A 19,950-nucleotide genomic window follows, 5' to 3' on the forward strand; every position below is an offset into this window, starting at 1 on the left:
GGTGATCTTAGGCTTGTGTGCGGCTGCTCGGCCATGGAAACCCATTTCATGAATCTCCAGACGAACAGTTCTTGTGCTGACGTTGCTTCCAGAGGCAGTTTGGAACTCAGTAGTTAGTGGACCACCGATTTTCATACACTACGCGCTTCAGCACTCAGTGGTCTCGTTCTGTGAGCTTGTGTGGCCTACCACTTCGCGGCTGAGCCATTGTTGCTCCTAGACGTTTCCACTTCACAATAACAGCACTTACAGTTTGCAGCTCTAGCAATGCCAAAATTTGACTAACTAGCTGTGTGCTCGATTTTATACACCTGTCAGCAACGGTGTGGCTGAAATAGCCAAATCCACTAATCTGAAGTGGTGTCCACATACTACCAGAAACAATGCGCAGTGGTTTCTAGAATCTGTCTATGTGTCTCGGTCTCCCTGTTATTTCACAAAGGCTATGTTCCAGTTAGCTTTTATGAGCCGGGCTCTCCTAAAGATTTGAAGACCTCACACAGACTGCTAGCAGCCATTTAGCCAGCCTCTGCAGTTTCTGTCTCATGAAATATGTACAATGTTAAGCACAGTCATCAGTCACTTACATCTGCATGATATCCTCTTTCCTTACCAACTAACACTGACGCACGCGGCCCTGATATTCAGGCCACTGACTGACTGAACTATAGTAGAGTTCCTGTCTACCGACAATGTCCGAAAACAAAAATAAAATACCCTTCTTCGCTGTTATGAATATTTCAAAAGCTACAGTATGGTTGGTCACTGTATACCGTATGGTATTTCTGAATTAATATGAAAATGTCTCCTGCCTGGTATGAATTTTATGACAGCTGCAATCCATACTCCCAGAGTGGAGCAATGTAAAAGTTTGATGAGATTCTGTGCGTGATATATGGTGTACCTGAATAATTGTGAATCAGTAAGGAATGAGTGTGTCTTTATTTGATATTGGTATATTGGAGATGTACAGGTTGAATAAACCAGACATTTTTACCAGTGGGTTGGGACAGCAGTGGGGGGATAGATGGGTTGGAGACCAGGTTAGGGGTGTGGGTGGGAGGTGTGACTCTGGCACCAGGGTGCTGTCTCTGATCCTTTCCAAAAGTGGTGAGTCATCTCTATCTGGGCGGTACATCTCGCTCACTCCCTCCCTCCTTTCCTCCCTCCCTCCATCCCTCTGCTGTTATGCCTATTCTGTCAAAGTAATTCATGTTTTCCCTGGAAGCCCAACAAGTGCATTTCATACACATAGCCATATGAGTAACAAGCAAACCAGGTAAAAATGTAATTGATAAATATCAATGTAATATTCGGTGTGTACAGTGTGCTATAGCTCAGTTAATAGACCCTTGTTAAAATGTGCTGAGCAGCTCTTCAACGATGCAGACACAAATCTGGTACAGCTGCATAGTGAAGCTAGAGTCATGTAGAAGGAAATGAGAGGGGAGAGAGTTGGGAGAGCAGGTGTACTAACTAGCCTTCCTCCTTAGCCTTGAAAGAGAATGAAGCAGGACTTTACCTGAGCTCGGCCAAGTGTGAAACACAAACTGTCACTCAGTGGCACACATACATGCATGAGCACACACACACACACACATACACGCACGCACGCACGCACACACGCACGCACGCACGCACGCACGCACGCACGCACACACACACACACACACGATGCACACACACACACACACACACACACACACACACACACACACACGCAAGCACAAGCACCTACATTTTCTTAATGCAATGGAGCTTACTCATGAACCTGTCACCATTTACTTAGAACTGAAAATCAGCAATATATTTTGCTAACCAAAAAGTTACATATTAGTTTCTAACTGTCTACAGGGATTCATGTAATACTCATTTATACATAACCCAACATCTTTAGTGGTTAGCAATAGTTTGAACTTTTAATCAATATTCTTATAGTAACCTGTTGGTTAAACCTCCCTCTCCTATTTAGTTTCATGTTCCTTCTATCCACTTTTTCACTTTCTACCAGACAGATACTCCCTCTCTTCTGTCTGTCCTCTAAGCCTTTCTCAAAATAACCTATTTTATGTTCCTGCACCTCTTGCATGTGTTTCATTCTCCCTCTCCTCCTCCTTTCTATTTTTCATCTCCCCTAATGTGGAGCCAACGCCCAGTTTCTGCAGTGCTGCGCAGTCTCTCCCCTCCTTTCCTCTCTGTCTCTCTGCAATGAGGGGGAGGAGGGAAGAGAGGAGGGTTTCACTATCACTCAGTAGCTCGATGCTGCAGTGCACCTAAGTTGGCCATATATATGAACATAATACACATTTAGATCAGATCGTTGGTCATTGAAATCATTTGTCAGTCACTTGCCTATACCCTTGTTCAGTAACAAGGTTATTGTAGTTTTGGTTTCTATTAGTTTTTCCATTTTTATTTGGAATTTAGTTTATTTTCAGTTAGTTTTCAAACCTGATTTGGTAGTTTTTATTTAGTTTCCGTTGTATAAAAATGCAGTATTTCTATTTTGTTTTTATATTATTTAGCTTCAATTTTAGTTTCAGTGTTAGGGACAGAAAGCAGGTGTTGGCCATGTTAGGAGCCATTTGTTTTGTATAGCTTTTTCTGTGTGTGTTTTCGAGGATGTCACTTCTTACTGGGGGGCAGTAATACATAAGGTGATGGATGAGGTCATAGGTTAGGTTAGGTTAGGGGCAATCAGCAGTTGCTACATCCATTTTTGGACTTATACATTTATTATATTGACCCATTGATTCTTGAAGAATATAACTTATAAATGCCTCATGAGATTACTTCAACTATCAATCCCCATCAGAACCAAAAATATAAGCTTGTTTTCTCCAATGTTTGTAAACAAAGTAAATGTAAACAAACATTGTAAAGCCTCAAAACATGGCTCAAACTTTAATTTGTATATCATGTATCGTCAGTTATTTGAACTAATAGCTATGTTTATGAATTTTAGTGGTTACATTTCTCCAGCCACATCCATCAGCTTTTATTTTTAACCAAACTGTGGTGGGGAAAATCTTTGCTTTTGTTTCAATTGCTGATTGACCCTTTAAATTATAAAGTAACCAATCCAATGCTATTTCACCTCAGTAGGACATCATGTTAGCTAGCTAGCTGATTCATTCCCTGATAGCTAGTGATAGTGACAGTGATGTAGTCTAGGATATCCCAGACCTTGGAGCATTGTGAGCTAGGCAAGCAACCCATCTGTCTATACTAGAGAGACTAATAGTGATGCACAAAGTAGGCATTGCCATTTCCTGTCAGCATTTACCCGCCAAATTCAGTAGCTTGAAAACCCCTCAAAGCTTAATTTTATAAGCTTAATTTTATTTATTTTATTTTTTGGGGAGTAAAATATAATAGTTTCAGTATAGTTTTAGTTTTTCAAAGGGTTTGTATATTATTTTATTTCAGTTTACTAAATAGTTTTTTAAGATTTGTTTTAGTGTCAGTTTTTATTTACTATAATAACCTTTCTCTGTAACTTGCAATCACTTATCTAAAGACAAAAAATTCACAGACTCACTCATCTGAAAGTTCAATAACTCATCTAACCACCTGCTCTCATACAGTCCCTCACCTACCCTATCTAGGGACAACCCTTCCCAGCCATCACTCTCAACTCTTTAATGTGATGTAAAATAAAACTAGTCTGGAGATGGGGACAGTAATTGGAGCATGGAAAGAGGCCAGGGTTAAATTGCCTCAGCGAGGAGGATGGAGCCATAAGGAAAGGAGAAATTGATGTTGAGGTATTACATGAGCAATGATTCACTCAATCCTTCAAAGCCAGCAGACTTCAGATGCCTTGGTCTGTGACTGAGAGCTCTGTAGAGTAGAGCTATCCCAGGATGCATGTCTGTGTGTCTGACACATCTAACTAATGACACAGAGAAGCAGAGGAGCCACTTCAGGACAAGGGAAATAGGGGGTTTACAGAGGTATAGTGTACCATAATGTTTTCATTTAATGTCATACTAATCTGGGAAATCATATTTTTGGTCACATCTGCACCAGATCCATATCCCATCAGGCACTATTTGTGATATCCTTGAGTGAGAGTGTCAGTTGAATGAGGTCAGGTCCAATGAATAGAATATCAATAGACCTGGCTTAATCTATGGAACAATGGAGTTGCCGGTTGCAGAATCACTGCAAAGCAAACATTTACGGTAATGTATTACTTGTCAAAAGGCAATTCGACGTGCATTGACCGGCAGGCAGTGGCACTATTCTGAGGAGGCAGGGCAATCTAGCCCTCAGAGGTCAGCATATTTCTAGGCAGGACCAGGGAGAAGCCACTCAATAACAGGCACTGCCACTCTGCAACGCGAGCCTATACTGGGTTCAGAAAGAATGGGACGGTCCAAGAATTAATCAACACCTTTTACAAGATCTAATTTTACCCTGCAAGCCCCATGACATACATTTGGATGGATGGTTTTCTCATAAACTGTGAGGATAATGATGGGGTACCAGCCTCATACACACCGAGTGTACAAAACATTGGGAACTCTTTCCATGACTGTTACTGTCACGTTCTGATCTGTTTCACCTGTCTTTGTGATTGTCTCCACCCCCCTCCAGGTGTCACCCATCTTCCCCATTATCCCTGTGTATTTATACCTTTGTTCTGTTTGTCTGTTGCCAGTTTGTTTTGTCAAGCCTACCAGCGCTTTTTCCCTCTGTTCCTGTCTCTCGATTGTTCCTGTTTTCTAGTTTTCCCGGTGTTAACTTTTTCTGCCTGCCCTGACCCTGACCCTGAGCCTGCCTGCTGTCCTGTACCTTTGCCCCACCTATCTGAATTACTGACCCCTGCTTGCCCTTGACCTGTCTTTTGCCTGCCCCTGTTGGAAGAATAAACTGTTGTTACTTCGACATTGTCTGCATCTGGGTATTACCGGAAATGTGTTAGTACAAACTGACCATGACTGACCCAGCAGACCCGGGCCAGCTGCGCAACGCCACCTCCTCCCAAGGAGCCACCATCGGTGGACACGAGGAATTGCTTGTGGCCTTATGGAGGGGTCCAAACGTTGGCTGAACGCCATGACCGGGCGTTGGACATTTTGCTGGAGCAATTCCATGGGATGTCTGGGAGGCAGCCTAACATGGTGGTAACCCCACAGCCCCTCAGTAACTCAGGTGTTAGCAGCGCCGTCTCATCGGTCACTCCACCTTCTAGAGAGCCCCGCTTACCTCCCCCGGAATGCTTCAATGGAGAGCCGAGCACCTGTTGGGTGTTTCTAGCTCAGTGTGCCCTCATCTTCGAGCTTCAGCCCTCCTCCTTCCCCTAGGATCGCTCCAAGATAGCCTACCTCATCACGCTGATGTCCGGGAGGGCTCTCACCTGGGCTACTGCTGTATGGAGTGGTTCATGAGAGAGGTGAAGAAGGTTTTTGATGCCCCGTTCTCCAGGAGAGAAGCTGCCCGGAAGCTAATCCAACTTCGGCAGGACTCGCGCAGTGTGGCAGACTATGCGGTGGATTTCTGAATGTTGGCAGCGGAGAGTGCTTGGAACCAGGAAGAGCTGTTCGATATGTTCCTGCACAGCATCTCTGAGGAGGTCAAGGATGAGCTTGCAGCTCATCACGTTGACCATCCGTATCGATGGGCGATTACGGGAACGATTCGATTTTGCTCGCACGTCCAGGGATTCCACCTTGCCTCCGAGTCATCCAGGAAGTCCCCGATGATCCCGTTGCCAAGAGAACCCGAGGCTTCCTGACCTCCCCCGAGAGTCGCCGAAGACGACTGAGTCACCGCTTCCTGAGCCTATGCAACTAGGCAGAGCTGGGCTGTCGCCAGCGGAACGGCAATACAGGATCAACACAAAGAGTTGTCTGTATTGCGGGACTATTGGTCAATTTGTGTCCTCTTGTCCTTTAAAAGACCAGGCTCATCGGTAGGAACGAGTACTCTGGTGGGCCACATGGAGAACCTTTCTGCTGCCCTTGCTCGCACCCCTTTTTATGCCATTCTGCTGTGGGGAAACCAGTCTAAATCTCTCCGGGTCCTCATTGACTCTGGGGCTGATGAAAGCTTTTTGGACGCTACCCTGGCTTCCGAGCTGAACAGCCCCTCTCCATTCCCATGGATGTTAGAGCACTAGACTGGTGCTCTATAGGCCGGGTCACTCATAATACCACTCCCATCAACCTACGGGTGTCAGGGAATCACAGCGAGACTGTTCAATTTCAGCTCGTCAAGACTCCTCAGATTCCTGTGGTTTGGGATTCTCCTGGCTCCAGCAACACAATCACCTCATCAACTGGTCTACGGGTGCCATCATGGGCCCGAGTCCGTCCTGCCACGCCCATTGTCTGAAGTCAGCGCAACCTGCCCCGGGACGTCTTCCTGGGGGCTCGGAAGTTGCCCCGGACCTCTCCGCCATCCCCGCGGAGTACCATGACTCTCCGGGAGGTGTTCAGAAAGGCCCGGGCCACTTCGCTTCCGCCGCACCGACCCTATGACTGCGGGATTGACCTTCCCCAAGCTCCGGCTGGTCTTCTTCAACCACTGCCTGTCCCTCACCGTCCTTGGTCCCACAAAGAGTACACCACATAGATGTGCAACTGCGAGAGGTAGAACTAAAGGCAAAATGGGAATAGGGCTGTTGCAGTGACCTATTACCGCCACACCGGAAATCATGGTTTATGACCGCAGTAAAATTCCACGTGCCCGTCGAGTCACAGTAATCTCCTCTTTTTCACTCTCGACATGTTTTGGTAGTACCCAACTTGCTAACAACTATCAGGTTCTAATTGTCCCTCTAACCTCTCTGACATCATTGCAAATGAAATCGAAAATCACATCAAACACTTATCATCAAAAGAGTAGGCCTATCATACTTTTAAAACCCACCTTACTGTGGTGATCAATTTGAAGAAAGAAGTTCAACAGCAGGTTGAAACAGTGTAAAACATGTTTGTTGTGGATGTTGTTCCCAAGCCTAACATAATGACATGGACAGCGCTTTTTAAGGTGATGTTTAATTCAAAACAGCCATATGCATGTAAGAGCTTAAGCATGTGCATATGCAAGTCGTGCCGAATTGCAATACCTAGCACTCAAATATGGTTGGTTCTAAAGTTCTATGCTTGTTCTGCAAGATGAAGCGTAGCACCTGCTTGTCAGCTGGTAAGAAGCGGATCTGATGGAACACGCCTTTGATGTCACCACTCACAGCGATGGCATGTTGACGGAATCTAAGGAAGACACCGATCATGGATGATCCCAAATTTGGTCCAGGGAGGAGAAGGTCATTGAGCCACTGTCCTTTATGCTGGAGTAAACAGTTAAGCACAGTCCTATCCTTTCCATTGTGATGCACTATATGGTGGGGTATAAAAGAGGACTCGGTAGATTGTTCAACTACCTCTGGTGGCAACAGTGACATGTAGCCTAGCCTGCCTCTGCAGCTTCTTGATTTCCTGGCAGTACACCTTGGCGTGTTTTAGGACTTTGGCGAGGCTTCGCTCCGTGCTATGGAGGCTTGGCAGCACAGCATCCTTTGGAGCAAACAGAGTTGGATCGTTGACTTGATGAAGCATGGGTGTAGCGTAGCGCTGAGCGCCATCAACCTCTATCCTAGAGGTGGACGTCTGGAGGTAACTGAGGTCAGAAAGGTAATAATGTCCAAAACGTGTAACTGCAGTTAGAGTGCAGTTCAACTGCAGTACACTGCAGTTATTCTGCAATTACTGCATCCAAAATACAGATGCAAATACTGCTTGCACGCACGTTACCACTCCACTATGTCTCCCTGTCATGACTTTTGCGGCATCAGTACAGATACCAACAGTACAGATATGATTTGCAAGGTCTATAAAAGGTCCCACAGTTGATAGTGCATGTCAGAGCAAAAACCAAGCCATGAGGTCGAAGGAATTGTCCGTAGAGCTCCGAGACAGGATTGTGTCGAGGAACAGATCTGGGGAAGGGTACCAAAATATTTCTGCAACATTCAAGGTCCCCAAGGACATAGTGGCCTCCATCATTCTTAAATGGAAGAAGTTTGGAACCACCAAGACTCTTCCTAGAGCTGGCCGCCCAACAAAACTGAGCAATCGGGGGAGAAGGGCCTTGGTCAGGGAGGTGACCAAGAACCCAATGGTCACTCTGACAGAGCGCCAGACTTCCTCGGTGGAGATGGGAGAACCTTCCAGAAGGATAAGCATCTCTGCATCACTCCACCAATCAGGCCTTTATGGTAGAGTGGCCAGACGGAAGCAACTCCTTAGTAAATGCACATGACAGCCCGCTTGGAGTTAGCCAAAAGGCTCCTCAAGACTCTCAGAGCATGAGAAACCAAGAGTGAACTATTTGGCCTGAATGCCAAGCTTCACATCTGAAAGAAACCTGGCACCATCCCTACGGTGCTCATGGTGGTGGCAGCATCATGCTGTGGGGATGTTATTCAGCAGCAGGGACTGGGAGACTAGTCAGGGTTGAGGGAAAGATGAACGTAGCAAAGTACAGAGCGCTCAGGACCTCAGACTGGGGTGGAGGTTCACCTTCCAACAGGACTACGACCCTAAGCACACAGCCAAGACAACGCAGGAGTGGCTTCGGGACAAGTCCCTGAATGTCATTGAGTGGCCCAGCCAGAGCCCGGACTTGAACCCGATCGAACATCTCTGGAGAGACCTGAAAATAGCTGTGCAGTGACGCTCCCCATCCAACCTGACAGAGCTTGAGAGGGTCTGCAGAGAATAATGGGAGAAATTCCCCAAATACAGGTGTGCCAAGCTTGTAGGGTCATAGCCAAGAGAATTTGAAGCTGTAATTGCTGCCAAAGGTGCTTCAACAAAGTACTGATTAAAGGGTCTGAATATTTATGTAAAAAAAAGTCATTAGCAAAAATGTGAAGATGTGTCGCTCCTCCAAAGACAAACAGGATATCTACTACCATCTGGCCATTGATGAGGGCTGAAAGGCCAGGAGTGTGTTCAAACTACTGCAGTTTGACGAGAAGTTTGGCTTGATCTAAGGCAAGAAGGCCATTTGGGTAAACTTTTCTGGCCATAGTTCACTAGTTCACCCTAAGTCAACATCAGATATCTATGGCTTATGATATTGGGTATCGATGGATGTTGTAAAATATAACATCATGCCAAAGGAATAGGAAGATGAGTTTTATCATCCATATTTGTAATGTTGCTTGTATATGACTTTCACATCCATTTTTCCTTCCCAGGTGTGAAGAGGGCAGTAGGCCTGTGTGCTGCCTCATGCCCCGTGTACACAATGAAAAGAAAGTGGTGAGAAGGTCGGGGGACCGTTGGGCATCACAAACATGGCGTGAAAGGCAGTGAAAAAGTTATACATTTCCCATCTTATGCAAATCACCAGCGACGACCACTGGGCGATGACCAATCGTATCAAGTGGTTCCCATGACGAATTTGAAGCTATGGGACCCAACGCTGAAGACATTCTTCAGCAAAGACGTCTGACAAAAATACTAGGATGTCAGCAAATGTAAGTAATTATAACGTCATAACGATTCATGCAAAACATGTACAGTTGAGAGGAATATGTTAGTTAATGTAGAGACAAAAAATGATGCATATTTATTGGTCATAAAGTACATTTACGAAAATCGCTATTTAGCAAGCTAGGTGACTAGCTAACATTAGCCAGATAGCTGAAGTAATGTAGCTAGCTAACTATGTTCTTGGTTATTGTGCAGCGGAGGATAAAAAATACCTGTGTGACTAAGGATGTGTAGCTAGCAATGTAGCCGATCTGTGTATGGAACCTAAAACGTTTGATATAAATATTGGTTCAGAACCAAGCTATGAACCTCAGCTATCATAGCCGGTTGTATCAACTTCAAAACAGTCTGAATGACATTCATGTAGAATATAATATAAATGTATGCCAAGGATGCAAGTCGTATATACTTGTAGTTATTACCGTGCAGGAGATCCCCACATTGTAGACCTCACATTGAATATATTCACTGATCATGTACTCTACCGTTGCAAATAAAGGCCCAGTTCATGTATGAATGTCTGTGAGACATTATTTTTCAGTCCTATCCAATACCAGGAGTATCAAATTCCAGTCTTTGAATAATGCTGTGTCTGCATGTATGTATTACAATTATACACTTCAACAGTGTTTACCAATCCTGGTCCTGGGACATAAATGGTTACACATTGTAACTATGCAGTAGACTAGAAACATGATTTAACTAGTTAAAGGCTGATTTGGAACAGAATTTAAAAAACAGTACACTAATCCTATGCATCATGTAAATAATCTAAAACTGGTTCATCTCAATATCCAATTTTCTTTCATCTGCATTGATCTGAGGACACAGGAGTATTAGGTGTATTATTTCATCAAATGAGAGACTCAATTTCAACCAGTAGAGAATGTGAAACGCTTTATTGAAAGAAGTTCATTATCCAAGTGTTATAAATACATAATTTATGCATTCTAAATATTATAATTGTAATATTATATTATAAATACAAGTTCAATCTGTACTTCAATGCACATCTAAAAACAGAGGAAGAAAGAGGTGGTGAGAGAGGTGTAAAAGAGAGAAAGGGAAAGAGCTAAGAACAGAGGAGCAGGGAATACAGCATATGATTAATGAATTACAGTGCTACCCTAATATTCTCTCAGTTCATCACAATTACATAATAGTGTCTCTAGTGGTGTTTCCTAACCAGTCTTGGGCTCCCAGTTGGCCCAAAGGTTATCTTAAGAGCGGGTGAGGTGGAGATGACGGGACTGGGGGTTGGCATCCACTCTCACATCAAAACATACCTGCAGACAAGAGACAGATGGAGAGAGAGAGAGATAGCTTGTTCAAGACATGTTTTTTTTAAATTCTAACACTGTCGGTCATCATAATCATAAGGAGGTGAAATGCAAAACTGACCTTGGATCATTAACTCAGGGACTACTACATCTCTATCTGTATTTCAATGTAAAGCATCTCTAATAATATATCCTGCTGGCCCTACCAAGTGACCTCTCACCTCTGATCATGCTGTGCCCTCTATGTAGCCAGTTCAGATGCGGGAGGGGTTTACCGACACAGCTGATATAACCTAGAGGATTTAGGGAGATGGGGAGAGAGGGATGAAGTGAAGAGAGACTGTTATTGAGAAAATAAGGTAGTTAAAGAGACAGTGTTCAACAAGAATCTCTGTGTGTGGCCTCACCTGGTGTCCACACTAAGTGGCTGCAGAGTACTTTATACTGGAAAAACATGGACAGACACACAAGGACAAACAATAAAGCAAATCAACTTTTATTGGTCACATACACGTGATTAGCAGATTTTATTGTGGGTGTATCGAAATGCTTGTGCTTCTAGCTCTGACAGTGCAGTAATATCTAACAATTAATATCTAACAAATTACACAACATATACCCAATGCACACAAATCTAAGTAGGAATGAATTAAGACTATATACATATGGACGAGCGATGTCCGAGCGGAACGGACTAAGATACAGTAGAATAGTATAGAAAACATTATATACATATGAGATGAGTAATGCAAGACATGTAAACATAATTAAGTGACTAAGATAGTATAGAATACAGTATATACATATGAGATGAGTAATGCCAGATATGTAAACATAATTAAGTGACTAAGATAGTATAGAATACAGTATATACATATGAGATGAGTAATGCCAGATATGTAAACATAATTAAGTGACTAAGATAGTATAGAATACAGTATATACATATGAGATGAGTAATGCCAGATATGTAAACATAATTAAGTGACTAAGATAGTATAGAATACAGTATATACATATGAGATGAGTAATGCCAGATATGTAAACATAATTAAGTGACTAAGATAGTATAGAATACAGTATATACATATGAGATGAGTAATGCCAGATATGTAAACATAATTAAGTGACTAAGATAGTATAGAATACAGTATATACATATGAGATGAGTAATGCAAGACATGTAAACATAATTAAGTGACTAAGATAGTATAGAATACAGTATATACATATGAGATGAGTAATGCCAGATATGTAAACATTATTAAAGTGGCTAGTGTTCCATTCCTTAAAGTGGCCAGTGATTTCTAGTCTATGCCTATAGGCAGCAGCCTCTAATGTGCTAGTGATGGCTGTTTAACAGTCTGATGGCCTTGAGATAGAAGCTGTTTTTCAGTCTCTCGGTCCCAGCTTTGATGCACCTATACTAACCTTGCCTTCTGGATGATAGCGGGGTGAACAGGTAGTGGCTCGGGTAGTTGATGTCCTTGATGATATTTTTGGCCTTCCTGTGACATCGGGTGCTGTAGGTGTCCTGGAGGGCAGGTAGTTTGCCCCCAGTAATGCGTTGGGCTGACCGCACCACCCTCTGGAGAGCCTTGCAGTTGCCATACCAGGCGGTGATACAGATGGACAGGATGCTTTCAATTGTGCATCTGTAAAAGTTTGTGAGTGTTTTAGGTGACAAGCCACAATTCTTTAGCCTCCTGAGGTTGAAGAGGCTCTGTTGCGCCTTCTTCACCACACTGTCTGTCTGGGATGTCCATTTCAGTTTGTCAGTAATGTGTACGCCAAGGAACTTGAAGCTTTCCATCTTCTCCACTGCGGTCCCGTCGATGTAGATGGGGGGGTGCACCCTCTCCTGTTTCCTGAAGTCCACGATCGTCTCCTTTGTTTTGTTGACATTTTGTGAGAGGTTGTTATCCAGGCACCACACTCCCTGAGCCCTCACCTCCTCCCTGTAGTCTGTCTCGTCATCGTTGGTAATCAAGCCTACTACTGTTGTGTCGTCTGCAAACTTGATGATTGAGTTGGAGGCGTGCTTGGCCACGCAGTCATGGGTGAACAGGGAGTATAGGAGGGGGCTGAGCACACACCCTTGCGGGGCCCCAGTATTGAGGATCTGCGGAGTGGAGGTGATGTTTCCTACTTTCACCACCTGGGGGCGGCCCGTCAGGAAGTCCAGGACTCAGATGCACAGAGCGGGGTTCAGTCCCAGGCCCTCGAGCTTAATGATGAGCTTGGAGGGTACTATGGTGTTGAATGCTGAGCTATAGTCAATAAACAGCATTTTACATAGGTATTCCTCTTGTCCAGATGGGATAGGACAGTGTGCAGAGTGATGGCGATTGTATCGTCTGTGGATCTATTGGGGCGGTAAGCAAATTGAAGTGGGTCTAGTGTGGCAGGTAAGGTAGAGGTGATATGATCCTTGACTAGTCTCTCAAAGCACTGAGAGCTGCGGGGCGATAGTCATTAAGTTACCTTTGCCTTCTTGGGTACAGGAACAATGGTGGGCATCTTGAAGCATGTGGGGACAGCAAACTGGGATAGGGAGAGATTGAATATGCCCGTAAACACACCAGACAGCTGGTCTGCGCATGCTCTGAGGACGCGGCTAGGGATGCCGTCTGGGCCAGCAGCCTTGCGAGGGTTAACACGTTTAAATGTTTTACACACATCGGCCACAGAGAAGGAGAGCCCACAGTCCTTGGTAGCGTGCCGTGACGGTGGCACTGTTTTATCCTCAAAGCGTGCGAAGAATGTGTTTAGCCTGCCCGGAAGCAAGACATCGTTCTCGGTCTCAATATAGTGTAGTTAAAGAAATAATGAAGTGTCTTACTATTCTCGATGGTTGGCCCTCTTGCCTACAGTATTCTTTGAAGGTGGAATGAGCCACTGTTATACACCTGAGCCTGCTTACTGCACAACACAATCCATCAATCAGATTGATACATGAGTGTAGGTGTGGGTTATAGGGTGTCTAATTGTTCTACATTTTTTCTATATGGGTGACTTAAAATATCCTGTTTTGTTTTTGTACAGACATCACCCTTACCTAAACAGCACCCTCACCAGAGAAGTAGAAATCAAAGGGAAAGAAACTGGGAATTGAATAACTGCAGTTGACATAGCTAAGTAAATTGAAGAATACTCTTTTTGCAATGTGGATGGCTCTTTGATTGTAGACTATGGTGTTGCCAGGGAACAGCACCCTCTTCAAAGAAGTAGGAGGTGAAGATCTCCTGCACACAGATTGCCTCTCTTGCTGCGTTGTTGGACCCCTTCCTTGAAACATCCTGCAGAGCAGCAGACTTCTCCTCTGGGACACGGCGGCGAGCTGCAGATCCCATCCTGGTTCTCATGTCCATGCTCTTAAAGTTATGCAGGACACAGGTGACCTTCACACACCTGAATTCCCTCAGGAGGCAGTCCCAGGTGGCCCTTGTCACGCAACCTTGAACTGTTGACAGTCGTTTTGAAGGAATCTCCAATTGCAAGGTATCTGTAGGAATATGGAAGATAATGTCATTATTAGACTTTCACATCACCAGGTCATTGTGGATACTCAAATTATACAGCACTGAACATTATGTTACTATTGTTACTATTGTCTCCGTCCTCACTTCTAGGGACTGAAACTACACAAAAGTACCTGCCCTATTCAGAATAGCCTACTTTCTCACTTTGACAGTGATATTTAATTCACTTATCTAGCTAGCTATACCGTATGTAAAGTTGGCCTGCACTGTAGCTAGTTACCTAGTAATACTTTTTATATTCTTTATTTTAGAAATTAATTTACTGACTTGAATAGGTTCTCCCAGCCATGTGGAGGATTGGAAACAGGGCAGCAACATTTTTCACCAGAGCGGTTTAGAGCATATTACTATTTACCTGTGAATAAATTCATGAAATGGAGAATACCCATTTAAATAACCAGACCTTCATACAAACGTGCTATGCTGAATTCTTGACTCACAATCAAACGTGCTGCTATATGCTGCCAGCACACCCACAAGTGAGCCACTCTGGGCGGCCGGAGCGGCACGCGCAATTTAACACATACTAATGTACACGAGCCGTCAGGCAGCTGGAGCCAGGTTCTCAGCCATTCAGGTTGGTCTCACTCACTTTCCTTCTCCTCTAAGCATGGTTGGCAGTTAGTATGGGGTGTTTATGAATAGTGTGCATAACACTAATACTGTGTTGTTATCTGATTGTTTGACAGAGGAGAAAAGTGAGGAGGTGAAGATTGTGGTGGTGGACCCCCAGGCCATGGCTCCTCTCCCAGGGGTCACACAGATCCAGGGGGACATCATAAAGGTAACAGGGAAACATCTGTCCCACAAGGACCTGTAGAGACTGCACACTATTCTGAAACACTGAATTGGCTGCACCATTGGCTGGATTCCAGACCTCTCAGAGAAGGAAGTGCAAGTCATCATCAAGGGCAGAGGGACGGGGATAAGTGCTTGGTTTGGAATCAAGCCACTGTGTGACAGATTTGGATCAGGCACTCATATTGTATTTCAACAAAGCTGGTGGGTCAAAAATATTGGTTTTGCTTAATATTTTTAGATCTCAACTGCCCAGGAGTTCATGTGCATTTTGAAGGACAGCCTGCAGACCTGGTAATGTTTGATGGAGCACCAGACGGTTAGTGTTCTATATACTTTTATACTTTTCTTTTAGTGTCCACTTTGGAGTTTGTTGTTTTGTCATTGGACTATTTGCGTATGGCTTCTCTCATTGGTCATTTTCTGGCTTGTCTCCATAGTGACGGGACTCCATGATGTGGATGAGTACGTCCTGGCCCAGCTCATATTTGCTGCGAGTACCACACTGCAACAAGTGTTATATTCAGTTGAATACCAAATAGCTGATCTAGTTATATGTCTGTATTGTTCATCCCTTTACAATATTTTATTAAATATACCTTCTCAGGCGCTAAACATTACAAAACCTGTACTGAATCCCGAAGGAACGTTTGTTGCAAAGGTAGGCTGAACGTTGGATGAGAATTTTATTGACATAGTGGGTTTGGAACTTTGTGGAATTAAATTAGCTGTGAATGTTGTCCTATCCTTTGGTTCCTGTGTAGATATTCCGTGGAAAAGATGTCACCCTCCTGAAGTCCTGTCGTAGAAAATCACTTCAAATATAACTCTTACAAGAACTTTGTGAACTCAAATAAGATTTTTAATACAAATTGTATCACAATCTGGAATGTCCGCGGAACACACCCCGCGGCACACACACCGCGGAACACCCCCCCTTCCCAGAGCCTTAGCTCCTATATTTATACACACATAGCACTATGTCCATCCCTTATGCAAATGAAGTCTCCCTTCTCAAGTCATTCGCCACCACTATCCTCTAGTTCAAGCTTCCCGCTTGTTCACGCCCAATAACGCCCACATCTGCTCTCAGCTAGACTACAATGGTGGCCGGACCCTCCATCCTAGTGTGTCAGCATAATGTGTCAATGTACTCTTTGTTTTGTTTGCCTTTATTGGAATCAGCAGATTCAGCCCTATAGGCCTTCTTTTTAGAAGCAGCTGACTATGGATCCCTCTATCTTTAGTGTGTCAGCATAATGTGTCAATGTACTCTTTGTTCAGTTTGCCTTTATTGGAATCAGCAGATTCTGTACTATACGCCTTCTTTTTAGAAGGAGCTGACTATGGGTCCTTTTTATCATTAGTGTGTCAGGTCAGCAGACCATGTGTCTCCCCCTTTCATTAATGTGTCCAATTGTCTTAGGCATATTTCTCTGGTATGTGTCTTATTGGAATTGTCAGACTATATGTCTCTTCTACCATTAGCATCCAGTTGCCTTATGTTACTACTACAATCCCCCCTCTGGGGCTATTTAGCCACATAAATGATACAAATAAGACTTTGGGATAGTAAAAGAAAATACCTATGATAAACAAGAAAATACAAAAAATAAAAACAAAGTGAAGCATATAAACCAACTAGACCAAACATCTCCAATGTGAAATAGGAGTAAAAGATCTAATCAGAAACATAAAAAAACAAAAACTAACTAGACCAAACATCTCCAATTGTCATAAGAGTAATAGATCAAATTTGGTATAAAAAATATAAGGATAAAATATTACATATTTGATGAAGCATGAGATATATCTAATTCTGTTGCTTTTTCAATGTTCTTATCTTGAGGTAGATCATTAGAGTTTATCAGAAAGTTTCAAATATCAGTAAAAACTCTCCTGACTGATGTCTCAGATTGCTTTGTTGGCACGGTGGTCTGCTTGGTAAGGGCAGTCGATGTCATCTAGTGGTAGCTACTGTGGTCGTCACATCAGCCGCCACCCTTGTTGTTGTCACAGGTTCTTCCTGTTCAGGTGCAGGGGTAGGTCTTCACCTTCCACTGGTTCAATCTTGTTCATGATGAGCACCTACTCGTCTTTTTCTTTGATTCATGTCAGGTCACATCCTTTCGGGTCCCAAACGACTTCTCCCTTTGTTTGATGATGTGTCCATCCACAGAGTGCAATCTCCGATAAGGGTTTGATCCTTATGATTGAGATAGACTTCAGTTCTCCTGCTTCTGTTATACATTGAGGTGGAACATAGATTCTAACCTTGTCAGTCTTTTTGGATTGTTCAGCTGATTCCATTCTTCTCTTCCTGCTCCCACCATACATCTTGATTGTGCATTAGTCTGTTGTTTCTATACTAGCATTCACTGTTGCTTCTGTTATGTCAATGTCATTATTCTTTTGTTGTTCTAACATCAATTGTCTGTAAAGGAGGCCATTCAAAAGTTTAAAAGTCAATTGTGGGGTAATCCCCATTTTCTTCAGCTTGCGGGACTTTTCCTCCTCTTTCTTCACCTGAAGCTCCCTCCTCAGGCCGGACTTAGCTTCCATCTGGAAGGGTTTCAATTTTAGGAAAGAAACGTTCTTATTCTGTTCCTTGTGAGGCCTCTCCTCCTCTTCTGGGTGCATTAGTCGGTGCACGTGTCATATTTTGGCTTTCACTTGATTTACTGTTTTCTTGGCTCCTCCCTGGCATCTCAATCGTTTCCGCTGCTCCTGCTCCCTCCAGGCTCCCTCCTGGTGAATCAGCATCCTCAGTGTCCTCATCTCTATGTGGTTGTATCCTTCTCTCTGTTGGGACTCAGCTGCAGTGGTTCAGATGGTACCACGTCTGGCTTCTTTTCACTTGAACGGCCGTTCTTGTTGCTTTGGCCACCTCATAGGGTCCATCTCTCCTCGGTTGATCCCACTTCCTCCGGATCCCTCCAACGTGGACTAGATCTCCTGGTACCACTGAGAGAGGTCCTTCTGGTCCCCTTGGATCATCAGACACAGAACCTCTCATCCTGGTTCAGGTTTCTGCCTACTTTCTGTGAAGCATTCATACTTAGAGACTTATGGCCTCTGTTCTAAGATTGCACCATACATCCTCTTACTTCCATCACTCATCACACAACAAACAGACATTCCAGCTGAAGCTGGCGAACCCCTCTCCTTCTGGTTTCCTAAACATAAGACTTGGAAAACAACAGACAAAACATAACAGCATTGACAATGTTATGTGTTATGCATAAATATATTCATGCAAACTGAAATCTGAGACCATGACAATTCCCACTCTCTCTTTACCTGACTCTATGCCTCCAGGATACTTTTCTGCTGGACTCCACAAAAATAAAAGCCCTAAAAAGCTTCCTCATGCTTCCACCCAGTCTTCCCCTTTCGGCCACAGGTTCTGAGAGGTGTTCCCAAATCATGTCATTTTTACTTAGTTTCCCATCTACTCCATTTCAACTGATAATCATGTGCATAACCTACAATTAACATTCTCTCTTCTTGAATTAATTCAACACTGTATATGCTTTCATATCAATCCCTTTAACATGTTTGTTTAGAGTATAATATCCTATCATCCATTCTCTTTCACATGATGTATTAAAAATAAAACAAGTAGCCTCCAAACTCAACCCAGTATGTCTATAGTGGAATCTAATCTCTCTCTCTCTCTCTCTCTGATTCCACGTCCTCTGTCATGGTGTTTTCAAGCTCACCCATTATTCAGCTGGACCTCACTTCTCGTGAGACTTATGCACCCACCAAAGAGAGACATGAAAATCTTTACCACTGCAGTGTTGTAAGAAGTATACCACCAGCCTGGTGTATCTTGATGTACACTCAATCTCCAGAATGCAGCCCAAGCCCTTCCATTTCTGGCTGTTTTTTCCTGAGGACATACACACTAACACATGGGTTATTCCCTGACAACAGACTTCCTTCTTATAGCAAGATCACTAAATCTTAATTTTTAATAACAGCCCTATGTAACCATTCTGCCTCAAATACCTGGCCTCCTGCCACAGAAACATTCATAATGATAGTCAAATGATTGTCCCTACAGCAACTGCTGTAAAATAACATATAATCATTCAAGCGTTTTCCAGTTGGATTAATATCCAATCCTAACAAAACTATGTCATAAGTTTCTTAAACTTTTGCTCTAATGTTCAAAATGCCACCACTTATTCATTTTACCATATCTTTAGATATGTGAATTGTTCTATTTACTTTTAGAATTGTCCCTATATTTTACACAGCCAGCTGTCTTTCCTTTTCTGTGAATTATCTCTATTTTTATACATATTTTCTAGAAATAACACCCCTTCACTATCATTACCTTCTTTTATGAGTCCCCTAACCCATAACTGCCATTGTTTGATACATACTTAAAACATCCTTAAGTCAATTTATATATCATTTATATCAGTCCCTCCTCAGGAACATATACACAACCTTATGTTCCTCAAAACAAAAATAAATTGACCAAACGAGAAAAAGAGAAAAAAAATAATAATAAAAAAAAAATAATAATAATAATAATAATAATAATACTTGCACATTTGCAATATTACCACTATTTGTAATGTAATGGAAAACGTCCATCCGTGTCATTCTATGCCAATGTTATTGTTGGTCTCTTTCTTCTTCATTCATGGGTATCTTCGCACAACAGACTACCTATTTATTCAATTGAACATTACATTTTATCATCCCAATTCCAATGACATTATAAAACGAAAGAAACAAAAAACCTTTAATCTAAAATTCTGTAAGTTCTGTCAACCTCCTTGTCTCAGGATTAGTTTCCAG

The 19,950-nt window shown here is 43.1% G+C and overlaps 1 pseudogene; it reads left to right on the forward strand.

The window, feature by feature from the left end:
* The first annotated feature begins 7,127 nt into the window (after nt 1–7,127).
* Nucleotides 7,128–15,959, forward strand: LOC139551837 (tRNA (cytidine(32)/guanosine(34)-2'-O)-methyltransferase-like; annotated as a pseudogene).
* Nucleotides 15,960–19,950: the final 3,991 nt, after the last annotated feature.

The sequence above is a fragment of the Salvelinus alpinus genome, chromosome 24, assembly GCF_045679555.1.
Source record: "Salvelinus alpinus chromosome 24, SLU_Salpinus.1, whole genome shotgun sequence".
NCBI classification, from domain to species: Eukaryota; Metazoa; Chordata; class Actinopteri; order Salmoniformes; family Salmonidae; genus Salvelinus; species Salvelinus alpinus.